The sequence below is a fragment of the Notamacropus eugenii genome, chromosome 3, assembly GCF_028372415.1.
Source record: "Notamacropus eugenii isolate mMacEug1 chromosome 3, mMacEug1.pri_v2, whole genome shotgun sequence".
Taxonomy (NCBI): domain Eukaryota; kingdom Metazoa; phylum Chordata; class Mammalia; order Diprotodontia; family Macropodidae; genus Notamacropus; species Notamacropus eugenii.
Window position 1 is genome coordinate 129,915,102 of NC_092874.1, and position 8,299 is coordinate 129,923,400.

The 8,299-nt window shown below is 37.1% G+C and overlaps 2 long non-coding RNA genes across 2 annotated transcripts in view; one reads left to right on the plus strand and one right to left on the minus strand.

Moving 5' to 3' along the window:
* Window positions 1-4,383, minus strand: part of LOC140533310 (uncharacterized) — a 28,127-nt gene extending 23,744 nt beyond the window's left edge. The window contains exon 1 of the long non-coding RNA XR_011976872.1: window positions 4,217-4,383. This is a non-coding gene — a long non-coding RNA (uncharacterized lncRNA). The remainder of the gene's footprint in view (window positions 1-4,216) is intronic.
* On the plus strand, window positions 968-2,511 carry LOC140533311 (uncharacterized). The gene is made up of 3 exons (XR_011976873.1): window positions 968-1,135; window positions 1,875-1,961; window positions 2,427-2,511. It is a non-coding gene; the product is annotated as an uncharacterized lncRNA (long non-coding RNA).
* Window positions 4,384-8,299: the final 3,916 nt, after the last annotated feature.

The following is an 8,299-nucleotide window of genomic DNA, read 5'->3' on the forward strand; positions in this document are numbered from 1 at the left end:
CTTGACTCTGCTTCTCTGCCTTCCGGCTGTCATGTCAAGTCAAATTGATTTTTTGTTGTTGGTGATTTATATTATAAAGTACTGGATGCTACAAAACTACCATAACTCTTGAACTGCCCAAAAAAGAAAACAAGTTACCCAAGGTAACACAGAGAAGTAACAAAGGCAAATTTCAAAAGCAGGTCTTCTGAATCTAAATACAGTGTACTTATTACTATATCACACATTCTTATCCATATTATAACTTTTCTAATACTTTCTGTTTATTTCACTGACAAAGTTCCATTAATCAATCAACTAGTCAACAGAGATTTAAGTACCTACTATGTGACAGGTAGCTGCTGAGGATACAAATATAAAGAATGAAATAACTCCTACTCACAAAGAGCTTATATTCTAATGAGAATATTCTAATTTTATATTCTACTAGTAACAAAGATATATAGCATAAAATAAAGCTAATGCATATAACATTTTAAATATAAAGTAGTTTAGGAGTAAAGGCATTAATGAGGGAATCAGAAAAGGACATTTTTATGTAAGACACCTAAAAATGAGGCAAGTTCGATTCTGAGCTTGTTGTATGCTTATAATGTCTTCTTTTAAAAAATGTGTGCCCTTAAGATTCCTCATTTTCTAATATTTTCTTGCACTCTGAATCTGGTCACTGGTTGGTTGTGAGAAGGTTTATCACCTGTTATTAATAAAGAGAAAAAGGTTGAATGGAAGGAGTCAGTCCACAAGAAAGGAAATAGAATCTGAGAAAGATTTGAGCTAACTCCATTCCAAGTTTGAAGCCCTAGGTCACACGTTAATAGGAAGATATGTAGAACAGGATATTGGGTTTGTGATGGGAAGTTGGAGATCTGGGGTTCAGTCTTTCCACACCTTATTTCCTGGCTTCTGAACAATGAGTGGCCCTTTCTGAGCTGCTCTGGTGGGAGGAGCTGCTAATGGAGGCAGCAGAGGGGCAGATAGGCTTTATAGCTGTACAGCAAAATATTTGCTTTACTTCTGTTGGTTCTGCCATTTGGGAAAGAAGGCTTCTAGCAAAACAGTGAATTAGTGCCTCACTAAGAAAACTCAGATTACGGATTGGTTTGGTGTCTCCCCTCCATCTTTGTAGATTTAATTGGTAAGTCATTTGAGATTGTTATGGACAACTGACATTACAGTTACCACTTAGTAACCAATTATTAATGTTAAAAATAGAAAACCTAATCTCTCCATTGTTTTACAATGTCTCCATGTGACTCATAGGATCAGGAGCTAGAAAGAACCTTAAAAGTGAGGCAATGTGGTTTTGTGTAACAAGTGCTGGATTTGGTATTAGAGCAGTAGGGCTCAAATCCCATCTTTGCTGCTCGCCATCACTCTGACCCTGGAGAAATAATTCTCTGGAGCTCAGTTTGCTCATATGCAAAATTGGGGGAGGAGGTTGAACTAGATATGATATAGATATTGAATCCTAGTAGCCTATGATCAATAGTAAGGAAAGAGCACTCAAGTTAATGTCAGAGAACAAGGGTTCAAATCCCTATTCTATTACAACTTCATTTGTGACCTTGGGAAAAAATGACTTAATTCCTCTTGGTTTTAGTTTCTTCACCTCTAAAATGAGGGAGCTGGACTAGGTGATTTTAGGATCTTAGATTTAGATCTGAGTGGGATCTCAGAGGTGATTTATATATCTTTATGTCTCCAGTAGAGTAAGTTGCATAGAGTATGTATTTAATAACTAGGCAGAAGTGGGGGACAAGTATGTGACCAGTATTCACAAAGGCACAGAAGTAGGAGAAATGCCAATGGAATGTAAAATCATTGAAGACTTGCATTATTTCATTTTGTCTTTGTATCCTCTCACATCCATCTAGCAAATAAGTAATGTTTAATAAAGCTTGTCAAATTCAATCAAACTGTGAAGACAGATAAAGACAAAGGACAGCTAATCATCCAGACTGGTAAGAATATGGAGTCCCTGAGGAGAAGAAGTATGAAGAAAGGCTGAAAATCTAGGTTGGAGCCAGATTCAAGAGAGTTTTGAATGCCAAACTAAATAATTTATATTTTACACAGCAAACATTGAAGACACCCTAAAGTTCTTGCATTTGGGAGTGGTGCGCACATTTAGATAGGCACATTAGGAGTATCATTTTGTCATTGTTATAAGATATGAACTGAACTGGAGAGAGACTGGAAGGAGGGGCAGTAGTTAAAAATCTATTCTGCAATAATCTCAGAGATAGGTGAGAAGTAGCTGAAAGATGGAAGTGGGAGATTGAGTAAAAAGTAGGGGATCTGGAGAACAAAGTGGTAGGGGAGATTGTGCTCCAAGCTTTTTTTGGGGGGGAATAGAGAGATTTCTACCTTTCAGGATCTTCTCTCCTTTATTTCTTCTAACTTCTCATTGATTTTGACATTTACAGGTCAATAGCCTTACTACATACACACAACCAGCCTATCCTGATGCAACTCTTATACCCATAATAAATCACTTCATATATTTTAATATATAGTATTATTTCTTGTGACGTTGTTTGGTGCTCTCACCATTTCCAAAAACTATAAATCTATTTTAAAAGAAAATATTCTGGAGACACAGGCAGGAGATTTGTGAGTATTCTATACACTTTTAATCTCTTCTATTTCTTAAGCCTGAGTCGTATTTTCCAACATATTCTTCATCTCTGTGTCTACCTTTACATTGAAGTTACCAAATATCAAAGAAGTTAACTTGGTCCAGAGATTTTTACCAAGTTCCTCACAGATTCCCTCTACCTCTTCATTCTCTGGTAAAGGAAAGGAGGAAAAAAAGGAATGAGACAGGCAGCACAGTGCATCTGGAAATGATTTCCTTGAAAAAACAAGGACTGAAAAATTCCTGGTGGTAAATGTCAAGGTGGATTTATAGTTGAGTGCTTTGAGGCAATTGGGGATAACTCTGCTCCCGTAAATTCCTCTGCAAAAAGTTACAGTGGCAGGAACATTATACTGAACACAAAAAAATAAAAATAAAAATTATTTTCCATTTGATATGTTTAGAGCCCAAACTGTAACCAAATCTGACAAAATATCATGAGTCTATACATAGACACTCTCTGGTAGATCAAGAATTACAAATTCTAAGCATTGGAAGGCATCTTGGAGTCCATTAGGCATAACCTGAATCTCAACGGGATGTGCTTCTACAACATCCCCAACAAATGGTACCCAGTCTTTATTTGAAAACTTCAGGTGAAAGGGAACTCGCTACCACCGAAGGCAGCCTGCTGTAATTTGAAATTTCTCTCATTCCTTACATGGAGCTGAAAAACATTTCTTTATGCCTTTTACCCATCGCCCCTAGTTCTCTCTTCCTACTCAAGCAGAATAAATCCTTTTCCATATAACAGCCTTCCAATACCAAAACACTACTATTTCTTGACTACTCCCCCTCACCCCTGAATTTGCTTTTCTCTCAACCAATCAATAAACATTATACTGTGTTCAAGGAACTGTGCTAAGCAATGGGTATGCAAAAAGATGGAAAAAACAGTTCCTCCCCTAAAGGAGGAGGCATCTAGGTGGCTCAGTGGGTAGAGCCCTGGGCCTTGAGTCAGTCAGGAAGACCTGAGCTCAAATGTGACCTCAGATACTCACTAGCTGTGTGATCCTGGGCAAGTTACTTAACTTCTGTTTGCCATAATCCACTGGAGAAGGAAATGGCAAACCACTGCAGTATATTTGCCAAGAAAACCCCAAACAAGGTCACAAAAGAGTCAGACATGACTGAATTACTGAACAAGACCCTCAGGGAGTTTACAGTTTAATGGAGGAGACAACAGGCAAACAAATATATACAGAGCACTGTTGGCTTATGTGAACCCTAGGGTCCACTAAAAATCGCTTATTTTTTTATTTTCCTCTTTTTATAACTGAAGGAATGGATTCAGCAAAAAGCCAACCTCCAGCATCAAATGGATGCTAGAACAGAAAATGAACTTAAGAGTTCCTTTGCTTCCTAAAATAATGGGCAAAGGCTACTGTATTACCCTATCATGTTAAATGAAATGCCTTTATGCAGCTACACAGGAATACCTTTTTTCATCCTTTTCTATATAATTAGCCTAATTCGTTAAAACAAGGAACATAAGCTCCTTGTGTTATCCAGTCAATCAACAACTAATCAGTTGAACACACACTATGGGAAGGGAATGAACATTTATATGGTACCTACTATGGCTGCGGTTTCATGGTGTGTTATGGGGTTGTCTCGTCTCAAAGAATTCAGACTCAGACCACCTCTAATCCAAGGGAAGGCATTTATTGATGATTACACTCTCCAGCAGGCTGAATTCCAAGATGAACCAGCAACTTCAGTAGGACAAGACAGGCAATTTTATAGTGAGACTGATTATATAAAAACAATTGTGAATATTAGAAAGGCAGGAGGGGTTTGTTGAGGGGTGAGGTAAGAGGGGAGGGATTTGTTAAGGGATTAGGTTATGGGGGAGTGATCCCAGCCTCAGTGTAACTGTGTATGTGATTATTCACAATGCGTGCAGAAAAACTGATTTGGGGGGCATATATGTATGATAAGGATATTATAATAAGCCTCTCTATGTCATAAGTTCACCTAAAGGGCAGCTTTTGCTGTTACTGCGCAGGATCCTATTTAGGGAAAGTCCCTTCTATTGTTTTGAGGTCCACATCCTGCTCCAACATCCTGGTGATGCTGCTTTCTGATTGGCTGGCTATTGTGGTCTTGTCCGAGATTAGATGGATGTGGTTATGGATGAATGCATGGACACACCTGCTGCTTCTATGGGAAATATGAGGAATGGGTCTAGCGGCACTGGCTAGCATTCCATCATATGGACATGCCTGCTATTCTGGTAAGGCAGTGAGGCATATATGAGGAAGTTCAGATATCGAGTAGAGGGTCAGGGGGAGTACTAGGTAGGGGCAGTGGACCTGCTGTTCAGTGAGGGTTATGATTGAGTCTAGGAGCCTACGGTATGGTTAAAGCCAGACTGGGTGGTTTCATCAGGATGCGCCTGCTGTTCAGTGAAGCCCATAAGGAAGTTAGAATACTGCAGCTGGGGGCAGCTTTATTAAGATTCCATCACTATGTTCTAGGTATGGAGGTAAACAGCTTTTACAAATATTACCTCACTTAATCCCCATAATAACCCTGAAAAACAGGTGCTATTATTATCTAAATTTCACCATTAAGGATACTGAGCTTCTTTCCCCCTCCTCTTCCCATCAGAGGCCCTGCTTTTTAATTAGAGATAATATTTAAAAAGCAAAATCCCTTGGGAGAGGTAGCAGGGAAAAATCATGCTAAACTGTAAAGCTCTACCCATTGAGCCACTAGCTTCCACTTTAGGGGGAAATGACGTTGTCGCTCTCTACTTGATTATTTAAGAAAATTCATTTTTGTTCCAAATCAGCAAAATTGACTTTTGGAAATCTTTGTTAGGACAAACTCAATCTCACGATATATTTTCTCTCTGAGATAAAATCAGATAGGCCTGACTTGATTTGTATGCTCTACTGCAATCTGTTTCATGTTTCAATAACATGGTATTTATGGTACATTTTCAGCTTCCTCTCTCCCATAAATAGATTTATATTGGGAAACCTTAGGGGAAATGGCCAGAATGAATAATGAATGATAAATCTGATAAGAGCAAAATGCTTTCCAGAAATGGAGCTATTAGATAAGATAAGTGAAGAACAAATCTCAGATTGTATCATCTGTGTGACTGTAAGGTTATTTTCTTAACTTCTTAATCAAAGTGTATGCATTCATGGCATGGCTAAAGATGGAACTTGGACAAGTGTGTCAGCAAGGTCAGGCATATAGGGAAGTGATCTAAGACATTGTCTGGATCTAGAAAGTATCCTTGCTTAAAAAAAATCCTCTATAGGTCAAACTGCAATACTTTTAAAGGATGAGAAATTTTTATTTAAAAAGCAAAATCACCTGGGAGAGGTAACAGGGACAAATTCATGCTAAATTTTAAACAAATGATATGAGATACTTTACTGACAGAATGTTTTAATGTGGGATAAAGAGAAGAAACTGGGCCTCAGAGGGGAAGAAATGATGTGACTATTATGATAACGGAAAGAAGCTCAAACAGGTGATACTGTACACTAAGCTTTTCATTTTCTCACATTTTTCCCTAAGATTGACACTGACTTCTAGCATTCAGAGAATAGGTATTCATATACCAATATGTGGAAAATTTATTAGTTTTTCTGCTTTTCTCTCCACTGAAATTCCCTCCACTACTACAGCCATAACTACACTGTGATTTCTGAGTCAACTCTTAGGGCTCTGCATGTGGCACAAATAGATAGGTTAAATATGCAATTATTTAACATAGTTCTAGAAATGCTAACCACAACAAGAAAACAAGCAAAAGAAATTGAGGTAATAAATATGCGCAAAGAGGAAACAAAGCTATCTTTTTTTCTAATAATATTATTATAGTCTATCTACAGAACCTCAGAGTCAACTAAAAATTAATTGAAATAATATTTTCAGCAAATTTGCAGGATACAAAATAAATCCATGTAAATTATCAGCATGTCTGTTATCATCAACAAAACCCAATAGGAAGAGCTGGAAATGGAAATTCCATTTAAAATCATATCACAAGGAATATAATATTTGGGCAACTAAAGGAATTATTTTGAATACAATAGAACAGTCTACAGAAATAAAGACAAACCTAAATAATCAGAGAAATACTGATTGCTCTTAGGTTGGCTAGACCAATATAACAAAAATAACATTAGCACTTCCATTGATTCACTTATTCAATGCCATACCAATCAAAGTGCCAAAAAAATTACTTTACAATACTAGAAAAAAATAAATTCATTTGGAGGAAGAAAATTTCAAGAATCTCAAGGAAAACAATGAAAAAAGTGAGAAAAAGAGTATCTTACAATATCACATCCATATATAGAGTTAAGTAACCTACTGAGAATCATACGATCATTAAATGTCAGAAGTAGGTGTTGAACCTAAGCCTATCTTTCTTCCAAAGCTAGTACTATAATCACCCTACCACCCTACTTCCTAACAGATTCAAGGAGAATCTGTCCTTTACTTATCTGAAGACAATTTATTCTAGGGTCGAGGTTTTGACTATAAAAGAGTTCAATCTCTTTTACACCTAATTTTTTTTACACCGAATTTTTACACCTAATCATAAATTCATTGATTCTCTCCCTTCTCATGTGAAGAAAGACAGTAATTTATTGACTTTAAATGAGATTCTAGGTCTTCCTATGAACCATCATCCTAGAAGTACTAAGGGCAATATTCTGCTATAAAATATGAGTGTTGCAATTCATATACATACACAGATGCACAGACACAGACAGACAGACAGACAGACAGACACACACACACACACACACACACACACAGACATACACACATTCCAAATACTGTATTCATACCATGAGGCAGTACTGAATCTATTACACTGGGACTTATAATTTAAATAAACAGAAATTTTTAGTTGACAATTGTCCTGTAAACATATTCTAATAAATATATATTCCAATGTTTATTCCTTTTTTACTGACGTGAGCACTTATTGACTTTTAGTTTTAATTTTTATACTTCAGACACATTACTAATCTGTAGGCAGGATCTATAGGAGAGCAGCAAAATCAGAGATTCCTACAATATTTAGGCCAAAGAATTTACCATTACTCGGGAAGACTGTCTAGTGAATGGCAGAGAATGAGATTTCTGGGTTTCCTACAATTTTAGAGAAGTTTTACATTGTCCACAGTGAGTTGGATCCATCAAACCTTTTAACCACGTATTATTCACTAACTTTTAGAATCAGAATGTCAGAGTAGAAGGGACCTTAGAGCTCAATTAGACCAACTTCCCTCCTTTCTATCAGTTTTTACAGATGAGGAAATGGAGGCCCAGTACCATTAAGTGAGTTGCTCAAGCTCACATAGCTAGCAAGGACTGACTCTCAGTCCAGTGCTCTTTCCCCTAGGCCACAGTAAGCTTATCAGCCCACTCACTGAGTTCAGGACTGACATAGATTTAATTGTGTCCTTTGAGGTCTCCTTAATTTTTGCTTGTACCCCCATCTATTTAACTTGTAGTGTGCAATGGTTTTCTGACCCTCCACAATAATCTCTCTGGACATAAAAAAAAAGTCATAGATAAACAGAGCCAAAATAAGCAGTTCCGGTCTTGGAATAAGTACGTGAGGTTGGAGGAATTAAATTCAAATGTTGGAGAAATGATGAGTCTCTCCTGCCTACT